The following is a 24316-nucleotide window of genomic DNA, read 5'->3' as shown; positions in this document are numbered from 1 at the left end:
AGCTTTCTAATTATTTATGTTAAAAAATTAACTGTGCTATTTCTGTCTTTGATACATTTGTCACAAGAATGGATTACTATTATGAGTGTGTTGTATAAACATCACAAAGTCTGTTGGAAAGTATGAATTAATCTTGTACCATGTTCTTTGTCTTTCTCAGCATATTAGAATATTAGCCCTCCTTACAGTTAGTAAAAAAAACCTTAAGCAATTGTTAAAAATTGCATTTTGATAAGTTACGGTTCTATAGTACAAAGATCTAAAGAAACAAAAAATAAAATGGATTAGCATGAAAATAACAGGATTTGTGGAGATGCCCCTGAAAATCAGAGAACTGAACAGGCTGGTTTTTGTAAAACTGTCTGTTATATTCACATTTGTCACAGTCTACTTCTGACACTGTCAACTGTCTTTCTTATTTAGTACTGTCCAGAACATTATTTTTTCAGTGCCTGTCACTGTAGCAAACAGCAGTGTCTCCTGGAAGGGGCAGTGTATAGCACCATTACAGAAGTAAAAATGAGATGTGCTGATCAGTATCACTGGTCTTCAAAGACAAGAAGGAGATGACCAGTCAGTACATCTTTATGGTTCTTCAATGTTTTTCCTTTTGCCTAGACACAGAGGAGCAATCACACAGACACCAACAAATAAACCAAACCAAAGAAAAAAATAGTAGACAGAAGCTTCGTCTGGGTATTAAATATGTAAATGCCAAGAGCAAAGCAAACTGGAGTTTACAGTCAGGCTACAACTTGCTGAAGAAACATTTAACCTAAATGACAAGAGTGATCCTTGAGTGACAAATGACTACAGCCTGTGAAAAGTACTGGTGGGTAAGTAAGTGGCCACGGTTGCAAATGCTACCTTGATTCTCAGAAGCTGCAAAGCCAACTCAGCAGCAGCCGCACAGTTCAGCAGAAATGTCTCACACCCCCGAGATAAATGGTTGTCAGCCTGGCTGGCTGTGCAAGGGAGAGAATTTAGTCATCAGAACTCTTAACCAAGCGCAGGTGATGTCTCAGTGTAGTGTGGCTAAGTCACGCTATTTTCTGTAGTTAGTGGCACATAGTAACATCCTACCTGGCCACCTTGGCTTCCTTCCCTGGTCAACAAATTGGGTAGGGCTGGCATCTAAAGTAAATTTCATCTCTATGCTTATGCAAGCACAGTAAAAGTTTTAACTAGCCTATTGCTGCTGGGATTTGGGTCTGAATTCATAATTGTATAATACAGAGATATCATTTCAGTATCTTAAAACATTTCTTTACATAGTGTGTGCACATGCCAGACAAATGGCATGATTTTGCAATCCTAGAGATGAAACCTTGAAGCATCATGACTTTTTTCATCTTGAAACTACAAGCAAAAACCTAGAGACTGGGGAATTCAGGCAGACCTTTTAATCACAGGTGTCACCCTGGGCTGTGACAGAAGAGCTTAACAGCCAATCCTTGCAGATTACATGCAAAGATATTCTTACAAAAAGCAGGATAAAAGACAAGTGGTGGTTTTGCAAGTTTATATAAAAGGAAAAAAGGAAGCATGAAGTCCACGTTCAGAAAATCTGATAGCCTAATCAAAAAGTAGCACATCAGACATTGCAGAGTGTCGAGGTACAGATGGCTAGAAACATTAAAAGAGGTAGTTATCATTATTGTTCCTTACATAGTTGAGTAAAGAAAAGACATCTTGATATCGTATTTGGCTATAAAATCAACTTCCTCAGCTAGATATTGCCAGAAGGAATCTAATGGAAATGTCTATTTAGTGAAAATCAAATAATTACCTTGTAATTACCATCTCATGTGTCACATTTAATGTTAGCTTCTCTGAATCAAGGAAAATTCAAGAAAGGTCTATGTGAAAACCCTAAAAAACCCATATGGCAAATATTTTAATTGGACTACTTTTGCTAATGAAGCTAAGTGTCCCACACAGCAATATTTCTCCCTCTTTGTAGAGCCAAATGTTAACTTAAAGCACCCTTTAATTTAATCTTCCTATCCATCTTGAGGAAACTTGTTTAATTTTTGATTATTAGATTCTCTGAAATAAAGCTTATTCAGACCAAACTTTAGCCACTTCATAAAAACTACTGATTCACACTCAAATAGCACATTGGAGCAGTTTGAAGAGAAAAACCATTTGTTCTGTCTCAGTTGATGTATAGAGTAATTTTCTGAGATTCTTTCATTGCAATTTGCAAACACATTAGCTAAGACTATAAAACAAAAGCAATCTGTACTACCCATGGCCCAGAAGAGGCAGAAACAAAAAGTTAGAAAACGTAACAAATGTCTGCATCATCTTGAGGCAGGGACACACTCTACCTCAACACAGAACATCATTATCCAAAATGTGCCTCATCTATTTTTCCAACTCACAAAGCAAGCCTGGCCACTGAACACCTAATACTGCAATATATTCTTAAAACAGGCTGTATTAGACATCTAAGTAGGGGCCTAGAGAAGGCAAGCTTACGCTACATTAATTCCGGGGAGCAACACTGCAGTTAGGTTACGAGGCTTCTTCTAGTCCCTTTGTCTAGTTCCTTCAATTCCATCCTCAATTCTGTAGTCAGTCTAGCTTTGGAGGGGGATTTATCTCCCTTTCTTCTTTCTATATCAAACTGCTATAATGCCACAGATCTCACAGCAACCCCAAAAGAGGGAAGCTGCTTAACACTGAAATGCTGAAGTTCTCTGCTGAATGATCCAATGCAGAATTTAGCAGGTACCACTAAAGAGATTTTGAGATTTCTTTTTTTTTTTTTAAACAAGGCAGATGTAAGGGACTGTGTTGTGAGTAGGAAGTTGCAGGTGAATGTAGCTTTGCTAAACAGTCAGATGAGAGCATAAGTGCATTCATGGATAGGAAGGGACAGCATAACAGACATTGCTACGCAGAATGATTGTTTCAGCACCTCTCAGCATGGATTTTAAACAAACCAAGAAAACACCATATGATGTATTTAAAATTGTATTTCGGCATCTGGAAAAAAGGAAGTATCTGCTAAAGATCATATAGTTCAAGGAAGCCCTTAATATGAGTTTCTGTAAAAAGAGAACTTGAAATTGCCTGTCAACAAATCAGCAGATGCCCTTTCTGAAGCTGACAGGTGCTTTTTGGCATTAATGTAATGACCATAAATACTTCCTTGCACAGGGTACAATCAATTGCTTTAATCAATTTCTACTATCACTTATGAAGCATGCAGACAATTTTCTAATCTATGCTTTGCAGTGACATTAAATATGCATGTTCAACATACTCTGGCAAAGCTGACTGTCAGTTTTTTTTCCTTTTGACAAAAATCAGCATTTTGCCTATAAGGTTACAGTCCTGTCTCAAGAATAACCAAAGTGTGGGCTCTTAGGCAAAATTAATTCCCTTAGAATAGAGTAACAATCCACAGCAGTGTCAGTCTTCAGGAAAGCTCTGTGATACATGGAGACTTGAGGATGCAATGTGAATGTTGCATTATGAACAGAACAACCTGACAGCTTAAAACAGGAACATTGGGGGTGCATTCAGGTACATGGATATATATCAATAAAACAAACACCTTTGTTAAATATTTTCTTAAAGCTCAGTCCATATATCAGAAAATTCAAGACAATAAGTCTGTATAAGATTAGAAACCAGTAAGAGTCAGAGAGGAGATAAAACACCAAAGAAAACAAGTATCTCCTCCCCTGGCCCTGGTTTCATTTGTTGCTTCCTGACGTGCTTTCTCTCCTTCTTCTCCACCTTCTCCTTAAACTAAAATGGGCATCAAACAGAGTTGATACTTGCCTTTCTTTGCACCTAGACAGTTCTTTTGAGCATATGGTAAGAAACTTCTTTAAAGTACTTTTATACTGAATCTTGCAACGCCTCTAAGAATAGGTAAAAAAAGAAGCTGAGAGGTTAAGTTACCCTAACTGCAAAGCAATTCTTGCTTGACATGAAATCCAGATCTACTGTCTTGCAATTTACCCAGTGTTCTCTCCTAAATATGAGTTTGCAATGAGATATAACAAAAAAGGCCAATATGATTTTTGGCCTTTCAACTGCTATCTTCCATGCATATTATACATAATACCTTTATCTTGGCCTGTTGAAAAAATACATCTGTTTTCAGTTTTTGCTTTGCCAATATGAAGAAGTAAAGCATTTCAACAGATCACTGAAAATGTTAAGGAAAGCAAAGAGGACCCTCAAAAGGTACATTTTGAAGAAATGAGGCAGGCAGACAAGTACTGTTAAAAAAGAAGGCTGAAGAGAGAGTAGGAAGTACCTGAAAGACTGACGTTTGGACAGTATTTGGCACATGACCAGCACTGTAAGCAATCATAATAGCATAGAACAGGGAAAGCAAGCATTGGCTGCACACCAAAAACCCCCTTCTTTTGGTCTAAAATATTTTAAGGGAAATAGTAAAGTTCACCTATGCGTGAAACTTAAAGCTGGACTAGGAAAAGCACGATAAAGTAGGTAGTTGAATCATCTTGCATTAGCTGAACTGAGGACTAGTTGAAGTAAATATTTATTTTATTGTTTCCACCTTTCCCCGCAGTGAATACCAAGCTATTATCGTGGAGGCGAGTGGAATTACCGGAGCTAATACGGGGTTAGAAGTCAAGAACTCTAGAGCTGTAATCCTGGATTGGTCTCTGACTTGCTCTGATACCATGTTTACATCACTGTTCAGTTTCCCTACTAATAATGCAGAAACAATAATATCCAACTCATGAAGGAGCTTGGAGGATTAATTAAAGTCTGTAGTATTTTGAATAAACGCTGCCACTTTTAAGTTTCCTGCAGTACTTATAAGGATCAGACTATAGGACTGGGTCTTAGCTTATGTCTAAAAATATTGACTTCAGTAAGAGAGAATCAAGGCAACTCTGAGTGTTTTTAAAAATTTCACCTTTGCATTACTGTTTACCATGGGGACTGAATGTTTGCACCTCTGAGACTTCGTTTGATTTCCAGAATTAAATTACAGGACAGTTTAAGTTCTCCTTTGGCCCTAACGCTTTAAGATTGCTTTTATAAGGCATTATAAACAGGAAAATTTTTATTCCTCTCCATTTTTTGCACCATCTTGTTTTACAAAATTCTTTGAAGCTACAAATCAAATGCCTCTCACTATTCATCTGTAGAGACTCATTACATTTGACTCTCTGGGCAAGGCTGTATTACAAAGAAACAACATGTTTGATAATACATTTAACGTGGTTCGCCTGCCACTACTATTAATACTACATTTATCCTACTAAATCCCAAAGTAGTATCTCTTCAGCAGCACAGGAATTATCCAACCAAAAAGTAAATGTACTCTTAAACTGAGCAGTTTAAAGATGAAGAGGTAGTACAGGACCAAAGGACTGCAAGACTGTTAACAGTATTTTCTGTCAGTTGCCAATATTTGCTGGATTGCTTAAACATAATAAAGTGAATTCAGTAACAATTCTGAATTGTTTACTGTTCCATGTTTCACTCTCATAAAAAATTTTTTTGCTGTTTTTCTTTCTAGTTGCACTTACTGTGTTACATAATTAAAATACTAAGATGAAGAATTTTTATGTTCAGTAGCCCTAAATGAAATCACACTACCTTATGTATACGCACATACTGTATTTGCAGGAATGTATGCCTTTGTCAAGCTCTATCCACTCACACAAACATCCCCCCTTTCCCTACCTCGTGCCCCCAGAAAACCAAGCTCCAACCCTGTTGCATATAGCTGTTCTGGATTTATTTGGGGATTTTTGGTTATGAACTAGAGTGCACCAAACAAGCATTGGATAAAGTCCATACATATGCTTATGACAGACAAATTATATTCTTTATATGATTAAAAGATTGAGGCAGAAATATTTACTCTGGATAACACAGTGCCGTCACACCAGTATGGGCATAAAACTGAATGCGTGAATAAACAACACATTAAAAATTTAATTGTTGTAATTTCTGAATATATCAAAAGGTATAGTCTTTAGAATACAATGTCAATGTGACATTACATCACAAAATATATATTGCCAAAGGATCACCTATATCTAAGATACTGGGCTACAGAGTCTTGAGTTACACAATGGAATAGCAGAGATGATCCCAGTTTAGACACCTCCACGGTAGCAGTTAGAGATTTATATCACTCTGTGCAACACCAGTGAGGCCTTTGACACTCAGGCTGTCTGAAAACCTTTAGTTAGGTCAGTGTACCATTCTAAAATACCAATTGTAACAAATACTATATAATTTATGGCATGAGAATAACAAAGGAAGATGGTGTGCTCCAGCCTGCATATGGCACACAGAGACTGAGTGAGAGACATTCTTTAACAGGGTTCTAGGTCTTTATTCTGCCTGGATGCCTTCTGAAGTCTTCTTAAGCAATGTAACTAAAATAGAAAGATACTGTCATTGATAGTGATAATTACCTTGGCAGAAGGCAAAAGGTTGTGCTGCAGGAGTACAGGAACATCTCTTTTGGAAGTCAGCTAAGTATATTTATTTGGCATATTCTGTACCACAAGCCTGTTTATTAAAAACAGCACTTCGCTTGCACTAGTCTTCCAAACATCAATAGAAAACTTCATGTCTGAATTTTTGATAATAAAAATAACAATAATAACAATAATAATAATAATACAAATACTAGCTTCCTATTTTTTTCCATTACAGTACCCAGAATGAAGTGGCTAACTCATTTCAAATAAGGAAGGAGCCAGAAACAAATTAAATTATCAACTGTCAGTTATTGCCTATGTGTCAACAGTATATACATGAGGCAATACTACGCAGAGAAACACGAGTCAGATCTACTCAAACTTGGGTACCATACAGCATGCTTTTCTGCCTGAAGGTAACAGGTAGCCTTGAGATGGCAGTCCTGCTAAACCTATCAGGGATGTTGGGATTTCCCCTTGAAGGAGGGTGGCCAAGGGCACGTACCATCTTAAGATTAAAAAGGCAAGACAAAATGGAGTCATGTACACCTGGGTCAAGAACCTTGCAGCAAGGATTTCAACCACTGCGGGCTCCAGGGATAGCACTGAGCTGGCCGGACTGTTGGCCTTAGCTAGTCCTTAGTATTGAAGAATGACCTGGTCTGAAATTTTTGGTAGAGCATGGGAAAAACCTTCTCCCTGAGAATCAAAGTAGCAGGATTACTAAAAAAAGTAGAGGATCTCACATTTTTTAGCTGGGACAGCCTAATTCATCTTCCTGCTTAGTTCAACCTACCTTGTTTAAAGCAAAGCCAGACAATTCTGTGTAACTTTACAATTTCCTACATAACCAACCCTAAGATACCAATATTGCTTTGAAGTGAGAAAGAATGAAATGACAAAGTCCCAGGACTTCAAATACTTATCAAGGAAATGTATCAGAACAAGGAAATGAACTACCTGAAAGCATGGAAGGGATTGCCTTGGTCACCAAGTGCAGCCCTCTGCAATCACAGACAACCTTGGAAAAACCCTTAGGCCAGAATGGCCTTGAATATTCTGCACATTGCCAAGAAAACAAGTAGCAGAACATACCCTACTACCCTGAAACAACTTGACACTTTTCATGCAAAGAGCCAAAAGCTACATAAATCTTTAAGCCACTGGAAGGATGTAGGAGAGCTCAAGAACACCCAAATGTCATAAGGCTTTCAATAACAAAATAATTTGTTAGTGAAAATACCCAGAAGGTAGCATGGGGGGGGTGGGCAGGACTTTTCTACTTTGTCTACTGTCTTTTTCTACTATTTGCAGGATGGAAGGGAAAATGGACCTGTTTGTATTAGCTTTGCCCTTCTACAGTGATCATGTAGCTTTTGTGAGTTTTTATTCAGCTCAGTGGAAATTAGAGGGCCTGGGTCACTTCACCAGATTCTACTACGGGTCAGTAAAACTGGTCTGGTGCAGTTTTCGTATGGCATAACACTGCATCCCAAAGCTTCCTTTGTGCCTCACACTGGCTCTCTTTGTTCCTTTCCCTAGGTGATATTCCTCCTCATTTTTTAAGGAGTTAGTAAACTAAATGTTTGGTTTGTTGGCTTTACGTTTGGCAGGTTAACCTCATTCACTGCTCAGTTCTAAACATATATGCTTCCTCCCAGATCAAGAAAAACCTATTTGCTTTATATTTAGTCAGTTTAACATGATCACAAGGCATTTTCCTGTGAGATGTCAAATTCCCTAAACAATAGCTATAGCTTGTGAAGAGATAAAGACACTCAGCAAGATGCTTAAGCACATACTCAATGTGGTGGGTTGACTCTGGCTGGATGCCCGGTGCGCACCAAAGCCGCTCTATCACTCTCCTCCTCAGCTGGACAGGGGAGAGAAAATATAACAAAAGACTCGTAGGTCGAGATAAGGACAGGGAGATCACTCAGCAATTATTGTCATGGGCAAAACAGATTCAACTTGGGGAAAATTAATTTAATTTATTGCCAAACATATCAGAGTAGGCTAATGAGAAAATAAAAACAAATCTTAAAACACCTTCCCCCCACCCCTCCCTTCTTCCCAGGCCCAACTTCACTCCCGATTTTCTCTACCTCTTCCCCCCCACCAGCGCAGGGGGACAGGAATGGGGGTTGCGGCCATTTCATCACACATCATCTCTGCTACTCCCTCCTCCTCAAGGGGAGGACTCCTCACACTCTTCCTCTGCTCCAGCATGGGATCCCTCCCACGGGAGACAGTCTTCCATGAACTTCTCCAACATGAGTCCTTCCCATGGGCTACAGTTCTTCATGAACTGCTCCAGCATGGGTTCCCCACAGGGTCACATGTCCTGCCAGCAAACCTGCTCCTCTCTCCATGGGTCCACAGGTCCTGCCAGGAGCCTGCTCCAGCGCAGGCTTCCCACAAGGTCACAGCCTCCTTTGGGCATCCACCTGCTCTGGCAGGGGTCCTCCACAGGCTGCAGGTGGATATCTGCATGGACCTCCATGGTCTTCACCACAGGCTGCAGGGGAATCTCTGCTCTGGTGCCTGGAGCACCTATTCCCCCTCCTTCTTCACTGACCTTGGTGTCTGCAGAGTTGTTTCTCTCACATATTCTCACTCCTCTCTTCTGGCTGTTCTTTCTCAGCAGTTTTTTTCCCCTTCTTAAATATGTTATCACAGAGGCGCTACCACCATCACTGATGGGCTCAGCCTTGGCCAGCAGTGGGTCTGTCTTGGAGCCAGCTGGCATTGGCTCTATCGGACAGAGGGGAAGTTTCTAGCACCTTCTCACAGAAGCCACCCCTGTAGCCCCCCCAATACCAAAACCTTGCCATGCAAACTCAATACACTCAACTACTTTTAGTAGTCTGAAAGCCTCTGAGACTACTTCTGTACTTCAAGTTAAACATATGTTTGTATAACTGAATCAATGAACAGTACTCACAGTCAGCCTAGAAGAGAGCCATAATGGCAAAATTTGGTGGAAGAGGCCCAGATGCTTTCTGACAATAAATCAACCATAAAATCACAGCATTTTAATTATGCTTTGTTGTTCTACTCAGGGATGCTTACAGTTTTGATTTTTGATGGCTGCATGCTAATTTAATTCTGTACATGGACCAAGAATGCCCTGAGACAGGTAATCTATCTCAAGTATTATTACCTTGCACCATCAGACATAGTTTTCACATGAGACAAACACATTAGTTTCTGCATGCTTTTGTCTCATCTTGACATTAATTCCATTCACAATATGTCAGTAAAAGGCAAACAAACAAATGCTAAAATTCCCGTAATACTAGCATGCAACATAGGCCGGATCATCTCCTGGATCTTCCTTACAGAGACTCTGAACACCCTATTGTTCACCTTGGCAGTACTGGTTATGCACCTCTTAGGCTTACCATATTCATTTTTAACTCTTGGCTATACTCCTTGATATCGCAGATTGAACAAAATGTCTTGCCATTGATCTCCAATGATTATATAGATAAAAAGAAGTGCTTTTAGATTACTTTAGAGATTCACTTTCTCTCTCTTCAAAATGTTGTTAAAATTTTAAGCAGACACTCATCTCAACTAGCATCTAACTCCAAAATTAAAAATGATCCCATGTTGTCAAAAGTTAAATTTCAAAATGTTTTGGAACAATTAATCTTGCTATTGCAAAGAAACAATAGTATCTTTTGAAAGAAAAAAACTTAACTGGGCTTTTCTTAAACTGTCTTTGTCTTGCACTTTCTGAAGCCAATTATAATTAAATTTGGGTATATTTTTAAAAATAAAATAAATATTACACAGCAGATTCCAATACCCTCAATTGCTTTGTGTGGTCCTTCACCTCTAAATTATCTCCAGTCATCTATTTCTGTAATGATATATTACCTTCTTTGAGAACTATCCATAGTTCTTTGTCATCGAAATTAACATTGGCAAAAGAAAAGTATCTGATGTATTAACAGGAAAGCAAAGTACTTGAGTTATAAAATACAAATAAACAATACACTTATAGTTGAATCTTCTTATCTTATATGTTCTTACACTTAAATTTGAATCTTCAAGGAAATAAACCTACCTGTCAATCATTTCTTCATCTGTAGATGAATTCTAACTCTAGACTAGTAACCAAATTTAAAGAAACCTTATAAAACTGCATTGCTAGTAAATACCTTTTATCTCCCAAATGCTACCACTTCATGTTTGTCTTGACAATTTGGGGAAGAGATGAAAAGAAGCTAAAATGGTTCCTCTATTCTAGAATTAAAGAAGGAAGCAGAGATTCCAAATGTGAAAGAAACTCACCCTATACCAGGGAAGCCAATGAGAATATTAAAATTCATTAAAACTCATTTTAACCTTAGCAGGATCAGATTTGGCAAATCAGTTCTTTTAGGAAAAAAAAGTTAGGCTGGCTTTGCTATCAGGTCATTCTCATGCCTTTCTAAGTAAAAAAGGACATCCTGTAATGAAAACTGTAAATATTCAAATACATGAAAAGTATTTCAAATAACAAATTTTGATATCCAAAGGGGTCTTCTGGTGAGCTGTGCAAACTGATACTGAAAAAAAAGTAATCTTTAATGATTTAGAAATTACTGCATTGACAACTAGAACATTTATTAAGAAAAAAATTATGTATTTAATATAAAATGGCTCCTTCATCTAGTTCTTCCAGCACGTCTTTTCCTATACCATGGAAGTACGTTTGTAATGCTGACACTGGTTCCATGAGAACTTTTTTCAATGGAAGGTTTATAAAATTTATTGTTATTTGGAAGCAGACATCACTTTAGACAATCTTGTATGCTTTCACTCTCTAGCTACCTACTGTATAAGAAGTAACATAAATCTTAAAGCCTGAGGAACGCTTTGCATTTAACCTATTACCTGAAAAGTTGTCGGAAGTAAGGATTGTCTTTTTGGTTTGAGTTTGTACATTCCCCTTGTACAAACAAGGTTGGTTCATAATGCAGAGTCTCAGTCACTGCCATAGCAGGAATACATTGTACAAGATAATAATCATCCTCCTCATTGCTATCAATTGCCCAAATACTTTCCATTTTCTTTGGATACTTAGCCTTGCACATTATACAGTTTCATGACAGAAAAATGAAAGATTTATGCTCTCTTTAGCTATTAATTTTCTTGATTTTTAAGAAACAGGAGTTTGTATACATCGTGATAGAAAAAAATGATTGTTTTGTTTTTATTTAGCTAATTTGGTTGATTTTTTTTAAAGGAAGCTTGGAAAGTGATTTCTATTTTGATTTTGTTGAAAATAAATGCTTTTAGATAAATGTGTTAATAGCACTGACAACACTGCTCAGGGACTGAAAGGACATCTTGTACTCTGCAAAAAGTAAATCGCCCGTTAGTTCTCTGCTAGGTCAGTTTTTACAAGAGATTTATGTTTCGAGGTCAGGACAAAGCTGATGGATTTCATGAAATATGAGATTCCTTTTAAAACAATATAGAGCTATTTTCAGCTCAATGAACATATATTTTGCAATCCCTCCTCCTCCTCCATTCTTCTTCTGACCTATAACCTCCAAATTCCATTTCCTATTTCTGTTCAGTCTCAATGCCCTTGGGTGAAAAGTTGGGACCAAATCAATTTCTTTCACTAGAAATCTGTTCTGTCCTCTTTCAGCTCAGTTCCTGTCCTGGCCAAGAAGCAATTATTTTCTGGGCCTAATGAACATCACACCTTCTACTTATATATAGCTTTCACTTCACCTGCACCTCTTCTGCTGTCATGTGATATACCAACTTCTTCAATCAGTTCAACAGGAGTCATCTTTCACTTTGGGTCTTTTCTATCTCCTTCCTGCCTTCTCTTCATTTTTCTTCTTCCATTTGCCTTCCTTTCTCCTGCTCCCAAGTCAAATCCTTCTTAAACTCCCTAATCTATTCTCTATCAGTTTGTCTCTAATTTTCATCCCCTGACAATGCTGCAAAATGCAGTTGTCCTTTTTGACTCTTCTGTCCAGTTTCCAACCCCTCCCCCAATTATTTCCTTCAGCTCGATTCTCCTGTTATTTCCCCCCCTGTTCTCTGACCTCCTGATCTCTTCTGGTTTTCTGACTCATTGTTTTCAAATACTAAGCAAGAATGAGGCAATTTCTAGTTCCCGTACTTTTTTCCTATGATTATACTACTGAAAATATGTCTCAGCTACTGCAATGTAAAAGTGTGGATGCCTCAACATCCTAGTTCATAATTGAACTGGTCGGTGGCGTCAGTCTACAAAACCAGAAATGTTTTTAGTTCGTACTTACTGTTATCCCTGCAAGTGTTCAGTTCTCCGTACAGTAACCACAAGAGATGACAAATGATTTTGCATTTCTCACAGTTTGGGTTTATGTTCTGAAATTATTTAAAATGCCTGACTTGAGAATATTAAGCACCCTTCCCCAGCAGAAAAAAATGCTGGTTTATTTTTGCGCATGGAAAAGAACATCATCCTGAACCACTAAACCTTTTGAAAATCAGAGTGGGTATATAGTAATATATGGAATTTTTTTTTAATCAAGCAATAGATTTGTAGCATGAGTAACAAGTATTTATCACCCTGATAGCACAACTATCTGAAAGCATGAAATTCCTTTAGCAGACATGGCACTTCAAGACTGATGTTAGCTCCATGTAACTACTATCTATCTTGGCAGTAAAGATTATAACCAACCTGCAATTTTGAGTGACCAGAGCAGGCCAACAGGCTGTAGAGGTACACTACGAGGGGATGTGGGAGGCAGAACTAACAATATGGAGCATTTTTAAGTCTGCGAACATACTTCTCTAGTTAGAGGTCATGTTCACATTAAACTGACCCTGTATAACAGTGACAATACAACATTTCCCTCTCTTTTGTGACGTGTAATATGTGGTAGGGAACAGAATCAAACCCACCAAGATATGTCACTATTTTTTGCCTCTGGACCTTCAAAATGAAAAGTGAGCAACCCAACCCAGGCTGCACATTAACCAGTCTTTCATTGAGGGCCATGCTGGGATCATAATATCAGACATCTTAAAATCAAGTGCAGTTCATATTCATCAGTCTCAAGCCATCCCGAAGTATCACTCAATTTTCTTTGCTTGAGTTCAAGAGCGCTTGCATTTATATTTGTTCTTGTATCCCATCTAGGAGCCTTACAGTATTCTTTCTTAAGAATTTGCTTAATAAAAGGACATGAATCAAAAATATTCAAAACACATAAATAAAATAGCTTTTCCTAATATTCTAGCCTATCCTTTCAGATATGACCATACTGATTTCCATTTCCAAGCTTGTAAAAAGTGATGCACGTTTTATTGAAAAACTAGTGGACGCAAGAAGAAACTGTTCACTTGAGCATACAGTTAAGAATGCAGATCTTGTAATACATAACCTCTGATTCTGGCAACACCGGATTACAAAAAAATAAAACCAATTTTTTGCTAGGCATTTTTGCACCTTATAGCGTAGTTATATTCCAGCCCTAGCTAATATTTTGCTGTTATCTATATACTGTAGTGTACGTAAGGAAAGCTTGACTTACGATGCCAAACACAGAAATTGTAGTCTTTTTTTCAGGCCAGGATTCCAGCTCACTGCCATGAAAGAAGGGACAGAACAAAGTAAAGACAAGAAGAATTTTCCTAATTGAAAGCCCGAAAGCTCTTTACAAGAAGTGCTGATTGCCTTCCATCTCAGAATTACTGAATCCCTTTAAACTTGCTCTCTGTAGAGCCAAGCAGTGAGAACAGATATCATAGTTTGACTCTGTACTGACTTCATGTAACTGTGTTTCTTAATCTGTTGGCAATTGAGGAACAGTTCTTTATATTGCCATCTTTTATTTCTACAATTGCCTACATTTCATAATTTGGGTTCCTCTTGTTGTTGCAAAGTAGAGCTACATTAGAAATAAAGACTCTCTTGGGGTTAAAGGATGAATTATTGGAAGGAATTGTCCCAATAGGTTTGAGCATGAATAATGTGTACGTCTCCCTCAGATGAGATCTTTTCCACACACTGGATCCCACGCTTGGACATTAGCTGCTGTGGAAATTTTGTCAACTGGAAATAGCCAAGAAGGTTCTCAGGCACACAAATCTGTCAGAATTTCTTCCTTTAGCAGCATAATGCTACCCACGGGCATGAAGCAAATGAGTCACATCCTAGCCTTGTCCCTGGTTAAATTGATTTAGGTAGATTGAAATTACACGTTTGAAAATAACCAGAGTTTATAGATAGGTAAATTAAAAAGCTGTTAATTTATTTTGATGGAGAAGGACTTTGGTAACGTGTTTCATTTACATTCCAGGGCACAAACATTATTAATATCAAGGTCAATGAAGAAGAGAGTTGACCTTCCAAATAATTTGTTTTAGTTTTGAACTGTCAGATTCTATATGAGCTATGAATGTAGTATTCACTCTCTTGCCATGTAAAGTGACATGGGTTTTGTTTCACAAAATGAGGTTTTGCAGCAGCTCAGAGTGCAAGTGTCACTCCACAGTGAAGTGTGGCATTCTAAAGCAATTTGTAAGGTTATTGGTAGAAAAGATTATTCTATTTATGCCAATGTGGAATAGCTGCCGGTAAAATGAGGTATAAAAAAGGAAAATGTTTTATACAAATAAAGAGATTCAAATAACCTTTCTGTATTCTTTCCCACATTCTGTGTCTGCTGCAATGCAAGGAAAAAGTTGCTTAAGGAAAGCTGTTGGGGGTAGACTTGGAGACAGCGCTACAGCATTCTGTAAGTATTCATCAAGTTGTTTAATGCAGACACAGCACTTCCGTCAGACACTGGTAACATGCTTTGATTTGTAATGTTTATGCTGATGAGCTATGTTACTGCAGGCTCCAGTAACTCTTTTTACCTATCCATCTAATGAACTACTGGTCTTAAGTTAGCTACTCGTTCGACTACAGTCATTTATTAGTTACCTTAAGGAGATCATATTTTATAGAGAAGCAATAGGAAGCTCTTAGTCTAATATATATGTTACTCAGTCAACATGCAGAATTCTTTCCAGACTCACATGTACAGATTAAACAAATATCCAGCAATGGTTTTGTGAAAGCTGCAAAGTCAAGCAGCTGAAAGTTTAAAATGTTGTACCCCCTGGTTAATCCCTAGAAATGTTTTGCCCCCTAGTTAATCCATCTGTCATACTAAATTATTAATATGGCATCAGAATTTCATATCCACAATGGAGAACATGAATGTTTTGGAGGATATGTTTGAGTGGTTAAAGCAGTTCATAAAAAGTCATTCTCAATTTTTTTTACAGCAGGCAAATAAATATGTATCTCAAGCAGAGTTTGAAGTTCGAACTGTTCAAAACCTGCAGGGGAGATTTTTTTCCTATACACTTGAACTGCTGCTGTGAGCTGTAGTTACCCAGCTGAGAGATGAAAGCTGGTATTCCAGCTGAGAGGAGCTCGGGCAGAATTCTGTGTCCACCTGGAAGATCCACTAGATGATGGGAGAGAGGAGAAGAAAAGCACAGTTTTACAGAAGTCATGCAGTGGACACTAAGCAGATAGGCAGAAAGAAACCATGGGGAATCCACTTGACTGGACTGCTTCAGCAGCTCCTGGGCAGTCTCTGTGTATTCTCACTGAATTTCTATGTGGCTCTTCTGTTTCAGAGTGGATTTTTCAAATCACAAAAACCTACCACAAAAGCTGTTAGAAAGGATAAAATACCATGAAAATTTCTGGCAAAACTGAAAAAAAAAATTATGAAATGGAGGGAATGGAAATTCAATTTAGTTTGAGCTACAAAAGAAACATTTTTATTATGGATACCCAATTTTTTTTAAAAAAAGTTTAAATATATATTGTGATACTCTAGTCAAACAGAAAATGCAAAATTTTGCTTTCAGAATGTCTACAAGCTCCACATCAGATCTTATTTTTAGGGTAAATTTGAACGGTTTTATTCCACTGAATCAATTCCAAGAACTCCATGAATATCACAAATACCTGAATGAACCTGAATAAAGTTCAATGAAAACCGCTAATTCAAAATACTTTGACCTTGACTTCAGCCATAGCATTCTGCCTGTGCTGGGTCTTTTTTTGGTTCTAGAGCAGAATACCAGTACTTAAAAAACAGGACACTGGGAAAAAGTGTGTCTTTGTCATTAAATCTGATTTTACATAGAACTGACATTTATCAAACACTTTAAACTTTTGTATGTATTCGGGCACTTGACGGCAACCACAGTGCAGTCACACTTGGGCTGGGAATACTGAGCGAGTTTGGTAAGCTTCTAATTCTTTCACCAGAAGGAAGCAGCAAAAGGGTAATTTTAATAGACTGTATTTCAATCAAACTTCAGGAGCATTTCAAAGGACAAATGAAGAAGTTCTTCTGTAGGGCCTTAAGATTAGTTTATGAAGAGAAGTACTAAAAGCCAAAATGCAAGGGAACAAGTGAAAGCTATTTGGGGGAGCAGGAAGAAACAGTTTAGCTCAGGAATTTAGAAGTTAATAGAAACATGACACTAAATCGTAGAGGAGAGCAAAGACAACTGAAAAGGTAGAGAAGCATTACAAAGAGGAAGGAAATCTTCTGAATAGAGTAAGGGAGAGGTTGCATAGGAATTTTTTTACATTTTATATTTCTGAGAAAGGCAAGTCATTCTGTGGTTTTGGTTTTCCTCAGTGGAATTAGTAAAAAAGTAAAAGAAAGCTATTAGCCAACAAGTTTGGCAGCTATTGATTATGCTTCCATAGAATTAGAGAGGTAGCAGATTTCACTTGTGATTACTGCCTTTAAAACACCAAGCACATGCCTAAATATAAAACCTGAGAATCATTGTAAAAACTGCCATCAAGGAAAATAACTCAGAACAAGCAAAAGACAAGATTTTACACTTTTTTTCCAGAAAGCAATATTTCCAATTCAAAATCTAGTCACACTAGCAAAGACTAACACATCTACTCAAATACTCATTAATTTTAGAAACTTATTTTTTACTTTATACACATGACTCAGTCACAGGCCCATGTTTCTGTCACTGCTGTTGTTGGCTCATATTTAAATTGATCCTGATTTTGAAAAACCTGCCTATTTACTTTAAAAGTTACCCTCCTATATCACAAATTGTATTAAATAGAACAGTCATTTTGCACAGCATTGTAATTATAAACAGCACAAAAGATACTCAGATGAAGATCACAGCTGTTTAAATATGGACAATGCTATTTAAAGGACAGATGTATGTTTTGTGAAAGAACAAACAAACAAAACAAACAAAACCCAAACAAATCTAAAACCAAAGCCCAACACCACACTTTTAATCCCAGTTACAAGTCTCCCTTAGTATCAGTAATGTATAGGGTTATCATCACAGGTATTAGCACAGAGCTTGTACAAAGGTGCTTGATGATATGCACTAAATGTGTTTGACATTGCCATCAAACTTGGGCAGTAACGGTAACAACAACACTTGAAGAGTAGCTAACATGTTGAAGGAAGAACTTAATGTTTCCTGAGTTTATCTGTTTTGAATAAAATATCTTAAGTATTAAAAAATGAAAAAATAATGAATATTAAAAATGCTGCTATTCCTCCTGTTCAAATTAGTTTCCCATAAACCACATAAAGTTATCAGCTGATAAAACCCCTTCCTTAGCAGAGCCTTGGGTTTATAATACTCTAATGCAATGTAACATTTTTATTTATCATTCACATTCATACATTAAAAATTGGCTAAAATTAATTAAATAAACTTTGTGAATATGATTTGTAAATAAAAAGAATGTAATAAAGAAAATATTGCCAGAGTGAGAAGACTAAGCAGAATAGGAATACAGAGAGATGACAGTAGCATGAAATTTAAGATAGGAAGTGTTGCACATTTGGTAAAAGTAAACCAAGACCAACATAGACCTGTATATCCCGTTTCAGGTAACATGGCAAAAAGCAGTAGTGGTCATCTGTACAGAGTCACGCGTAACAGCTGTTTGAAAAGGCTACTATGGTCTTAGGGTGCATAAGCAAGGGGATTATTTCTAAATCAAGAGAAATAAGGGTTCCATTAAACAAAATCCTCATATCAGAGGCTATATCTAACTTCTCTGGGTTTTAATCTTTGCAATACTTGTATATATGATTTTAAAGGCTTACTCTCTGAGCTTGAGCTTTCCTTAACACAAAGCAGATAAAAATGACTTAGCCATTTACCTTTTCAATGGGAAAAAAATGTGACCAAGGCAATCTTCTAATAGACAAGATTCAAGAAAGGATCAAACTTAATGGAAGAAACTTGCTTATTCTGCAAGGAGGAGGAATGTGTGAGTTGAAATAACTGCAAGAGAGAAAGATATAGCAGCATTTATTAAGGGAAATCTGATGAACTCACAACCAAAATTTATGTCAGTAAGTTACGGGCCAGTATCTTTTCAAAAATTAAATACGCATACTGCAAAGGAAACATCTTTTGACAAATTGAATTGTTCAGCCTTTGACACACAGGCTACTTTTCTCCATGCTCAAAACATTTCTTTCTCTGAAGGCAAACTTCTCCAGAAGGCATATTCATTCAGCAGGTAATAATAAATTCAGCTATTAAAATTTTCAGTAATTGATGTTTAAGCTCATGCTGTAAACATGACCTAGTTAGTTTTTGCTAGCTTTTGCCCTGGTAGCTGTCAGAATGTTCTACCCATTTGTAGAAATGGATGATTTTGACTAGGAGTTGATTTTGCTACTTGAGTTAGTCAGAAAACACTGCTGTTGAAGCAAAGGAAACAGAAATAGCTGGTTGCCAGAATCTAAAATAAGAGGGTGAAATTTGTATTTTTACAGCAGAGCTGGTAATTAAAAAAAGGTTAAACAACTCCAAAATGCAAGCTATAGACATATCTTATACACCTGTCTTGAAATGTCGTTAGCAGTTCAGGACACTAAAGTGGAGGACATTCAAATTCTTTAACAGAGAGGACCTCAAGAGCTTATCTGGAGATTAAAGGTTATTTTATGATGAAAGGCTTCAAGAGTTCTGAATCTGTTCAGTATTTGAAAGAAGAATAAAATGATCATAGGAGGTACCAGTGAACTTGAAATACTACTGTACAGATTACAAACGCAGCGGAATGAAAAATAAGGATAGGAAGATGAACAAGGAAGTAATATACCAGAGGAAATGGAGATGATACTTCTCTATGTTGCATAACAAGCAATGAAACATATGAAGGTAGTGAAAAGACTGTTAAGAGGATGCACAGCTGCTTAAATATTCAGTATCACTATTTGCCAGCTGGTAAACTGGCTGCATCTATGCAAAGGCAAGTGGATTGGAGTTGGTGAATCTCTATTGTTCCTCAACTTCCACACGTGCTAAAATATAGTCAGAGTGATTGGGGCTGGTTGTTTCTTTGAGCAGAGTATTACATGCCTGAACCTTTAACCAGACAATAGTTGTCTGATATTTCAAAACTTTCTTTTCATGGCTGAACACTGAAAAGCAGGACCTATTACTGTACAAACTCTTCTTGTAACCTGTTCAGGATCTCAGGCTTTTAACAGTAAGAAAATCCAACAGATTTTAGACTTATTTCTTCTCTCCTTTGTCTTTTCTTTCATTTCGTGTTTACCGACTAAAGCATCTTCCTCTTGCCCTACTACTTGTTGCTCATCATACTACCATACTTACACTATTTGACTCCATCCATTGCTCCTACTCCGTCCAGTTTATCAATAACCTCTGATTATGCTTACTGGTCCATACACATTCTAAACCAAAGGATCTTCAACTCCATCTGCCAGTTCACTGTTCATCTCACAGCCCTATCTTCATCCCTTACCCTTCTGAAGCATTTTTAGTAGAGTTTCACAGCCTCCTTATAAAATGTGTGTCCTGCTCTTTCCTTACCAGTGTTCTCTACTACACTGACCAATTCTTAGCCAAGTCTTAAATCCTGCCATCCTAACACCTCTACAGGGTATTTATTAACTCTTGCCCTTCATTTAAATTCTTCCTTCTTTACAAAAATCAAAAAAACAGACAGTACTTTTTCTCTTCAAAGTGAAAAAAACTGTCCACAGTGTAACTTCTTTCTTTACTGGTAATCATAATCTTCTTGCCTTCTCCTCAACTCTTGCTCACCTGTCGTAAGCCTCTCCTGATCTACTCCTCAGATCTTGTTTCCTATACATTCAACAAATAGTCTTATCAAAATCATAATTTCTCTTTCTGTGCTTCATTTTGTAACTTCTTTCAAGCTGCTTCCAAACAATGTGATCTTTGTTAGTCCCAACATAACCGTATTCAAATGATTTCTAAAAAATCCATTTCATGCATTAATGATGCTCCAACATAAGCCTTTTTGCTTGTATTAGAAGACTATTCCAGTTGTACTAATAGCAAGCAACCTTCTAACACTAGCCTGAAGTAATTCATGGACGTTTTTACATCTGCTTGTCCTGGAGTGTATTTGGTACTTCACAAATACTAAGAGGTAAAGGAAGTGAGTAAGAGTTTACCATACGAAGAGAAAAGCCAGACAGAAGATTTGTCTCTACAGGGAAAAAGCCTGTAGGGGATTTGAAAACCTTTCTCTTCAGACACAGTCTTATCTTTAATAACACACCAAAAGCTGCCAGACATTAACGGAGTTGTTGGTACCTCAAATTAAAAATTAACTACAATCAGTTAAAGTGAAAGGAAAAGAACACACAAGAGGAAGAGTGAAGAAAAACAAACTCGGTTTTAAGTTCAGATCATCAAGTAAGATTATTAATATAAATGAGAAGGAAAAACTAAATCAGATTAGAAATACATTCCTATGAGAAGCACTGCTAGTAAGAAATATCATCTGCTAGAGAAAGAAATGAAGAAAAAACGCTTCTAAGAGTGATGTACAACTGTGACAGTCGATACCACTAGGGATGTGTTGTTATCTGTGCATTAGTTAACGCTTTCTAATACTTCTATATCCACAAACCTTTTCATATATTTTTTCTGCTATTCTTATTTCATACTAGGCTGTAGTCTTCTGCCAAAACATTATGAATGGCCCCATGCAGTATATAAAAACTTATCCCTACCTGTAAAGTATTTTTAGAGGCTGGAACTCTCAGTAGATGCAAGACAATATTGGCTTTCTTGCTCCCCGCTCACTGAAAATATTACTGAGCTTTCTGCTCATAAACATGTGAACAATTCTCATTCCACTGCAAACAAAATGACAATGTTAAAGAAGAAAAAAATTAGATGAAGTATTTTTTACTTTATAAACATCTTAATTAGATACACATTATTGGATTCATATTTCACGTTTACTTTTTTGTCAAATGTAAATTGAGGGGCTGCTTAATAGCTAGACTGGATGCAGGCACCTCTTCACTTCAAACTTCAAAAAAGTAAGTTTAATGTTTACACAGTCTAAAATTCAATGTACGTTGAACACTAGCACCATATTAGATAGCCTACCACTATCTATTTAATGTTGTGAAGCCTATCCAAGAGAAAAGTGAGCTCCTATAAAATTATGTACTCTGATTTCACACTTACTTGAAGTGGATACTCCTGCTGCTGAACTTGTTTTGAAATCTACCACAAAAATTAAGAACTACCTGTTCTCTGTGTCGTTGACTCTATAAATATGGTGTGAGATCCATTATGGCTGTGGTTGCAACACAGAAAAGTTCTAATATAATCTCAGGAATGAGCTCTCCGATCTTGTAAACCAAATTTATCCCCGTATAATCAACAGACTGCTAAAGATTGCCACATGCCTATGTATATACACATACGTACATGAACAAATGGAAACATCTCTGTGTGTATATATATATACACACACACACACCCCCCTGTTCTGCAAAGATAGAAAAAAAAAGCAACTATAGAAGTACACACAGAGAGACACAAACACGATTTTAATGAACAAATTAATGATTTAGAAAGAACTTTAATTACTGTTACTCCTTTTCTCAGGTTTCTAAGGATGGGCAAAGGACAAGACATTCTTCTGAGTCTCCTATAAGAATTTAGCAGCAAAGACAATGTAATCATCAAATAAACGTAGTGTTTAGCAAGGCTATACTACATGCACTGCTAAAGTTGACATGGAATATAAATTGAATCAGCTGGAGGCAAGAGTTCAGGCCAACTCAGTAAATACAGAATCAGATTGTTTACAGTATAATCACCTGAATTTTGAAGTTGATACTCAAGAGCCACATAGTTTCAAGATCAGCAAACAAAGAAGTTACTGAAAATAAAAATTATTCTAAGCATACTTTCAAAAATAGGCATAGACAGAAATTAGTCTTTGAGGGTTAGATGCAGCATACTCCATCTTTCATCTTGAAGCTAGAAATATATTGCTATTCCTTCTCCAAAACCATACCTACAAGACAAAGTTATTCATGAAAGTAAATTATGAAGAATAAGTAAAAAGCATAAGGCATGACAAGTTTTAATTTACTACTCCAACTAACCTATTGGTTACGCTGGGACGCTGCTCTGACATGTTTTATTCCCTTATGAAACTGACTCTTTCCATACAATTTCTTCCAAAATTTGCATCTAGAGTGAAACTATTTTAAAGGGGTTTTAATTAAGCATTTTTGTAGCATAACAGATAACACATATAATAGATTTATAAAATAATAATTTGGAAATTTTCTGCTGTGCCCTGCATCCTAAAAATTTAAATTCTTTTATTATGTAGATCATTAAAGGAGAAGACTTACTTAAAGAAAAATTACAGAACCTTGAAATTTTCTTATACAAACCTGTTGGTTAACCCTACCATTCATCTTAATCTGTGTAAATTAAACATTCTTATGTTTTTAAAATGGAATAAAAGTCTCCCCCTCAAAAAAAGACCCCATAGTTTGGTTAAAAAAAAACCAAAACAAAACACAAAAAAAACCATTTTAAAAAAAGAAAAATATTGGTAAGGTAAGCTTCACATCATGAGAGAAAAAAATTATATTCTCATCTTACTACGGTTAAAAATTGTTTCCTTTTTAATATTAAAAAAACACTCCCACAGCAATTCACAATTATATTAATTTTTTTCATTAGTATCTACATGTGAAGCAGACTAGAAATTGGTTGACAGAAAGCAGTGTCAACATGTAGAGGCACTGTCTAGACCGTTCTATAGACCCATCGTATATATCTGTAAAAACCTCAGGAAAGAATAATGATCTATTATTTATCTATTATAATGATCTATTTTTTCTTACCCCTCATTTATATCCCATTATGTCAGACTGTTTTTGCTGTCTTCTCTAAATTGCCATGTTGGGTAGGTGCAAGATACTATCAAATCAAGACAGGAATGTTTACAGACATAAACAACCATTCGTGTTTAAAAATTCAGGAAGTCTTATCCAGTTTCATGTACTTGTGATGGCTAGATAGAATAACTGGATGGCAGGAAGTATAATCACCTCCAGACCTCCACCCTGCTCTTCAGATAATTTTTCCTACCCTCCAGGCAAGGACAACTGATGTGCTCATCAGCCACCAAACCAAAGACAGAGTCAAATGAACGGGTTGGACATGACGTTCTCAGGGAAGATACCATCTATCAGAAGGGTCAAGACACAAACCTATCCCTCCTCAAGTCATCTCACTTCAGTCCACTGTTAAGTTACATATTAGTGGAAGAACAACTTCAGGAACTGCTGAATTAAGCTTGAGATACATAAGAAAAAAATACAGCATGTAAAACCTGAAACAACTAAATTGGAAATGTGGGGAAAACAACTCCCAACATTGACACTTCTGCTTTCAATCTGAAATAGGCCACGATGTGGCTAAATGAAAAGCAAAGATAATGTTTTTTTTTTCCTCAAATTATATAAAGGTTTTTATACAAGATTTACTCAAAAAGGCTGAGTAAG

The 24316-nt window shown here is 36.8% G+C and overlaps 1 protein-coding gene across 15 annotated transcripts in view; it reads right to left on the bottom strand.

Moving 5' to 3' along the window:
- The window catches only part of SYT1 (synaptotagmin 1), a 359624-nt gene that overhangs the window by 242555 nt on the left and 92753 nt on the right, over positions 1–24316 (bottom strand). For 5 of the 15 annotated variants that reach the window (XM_072864251.1, XM_072864194.1, XM_072864221.1 and 2 more), the window contains 2 exons: positions 21500–21625; positions 18635–18758 (listed from right to left, as the gene is read on the bottom strand). The exons of 9 other annotated variants lie outside the window; for them this stretch is intronic. The gene's annotated coding sequence lies outside the window, so the exon portion shown is untranslated. The remainder of the gene's footprint in view (positions 1–18634; positions 18759–21499; positions 21626–24316) is intronic. One more of the 15 variants, XM_072864183.1, reaches the window with a different exon arrangement.

Source organism: Ciconia boyciana, chromosome 1 (assembly GCF_034638445.1).
Source record: "Ciconia boyciana chromosome 1, ASM3463844v1, whole genome shotgun sequence".
Taxonomy (NCBI): domain Eukaryota; kingdom Metazoa; phylum Chordata; class Aves; order Ciconiiformes; family Ciconiidae; genus Ciconia; species Ciconia boyciana.
The sequence above is the reverse complement of the archived record's forward strand: the minus strand, read 5'-3'. Positions and strand labels throughout refer to the sequence as shown.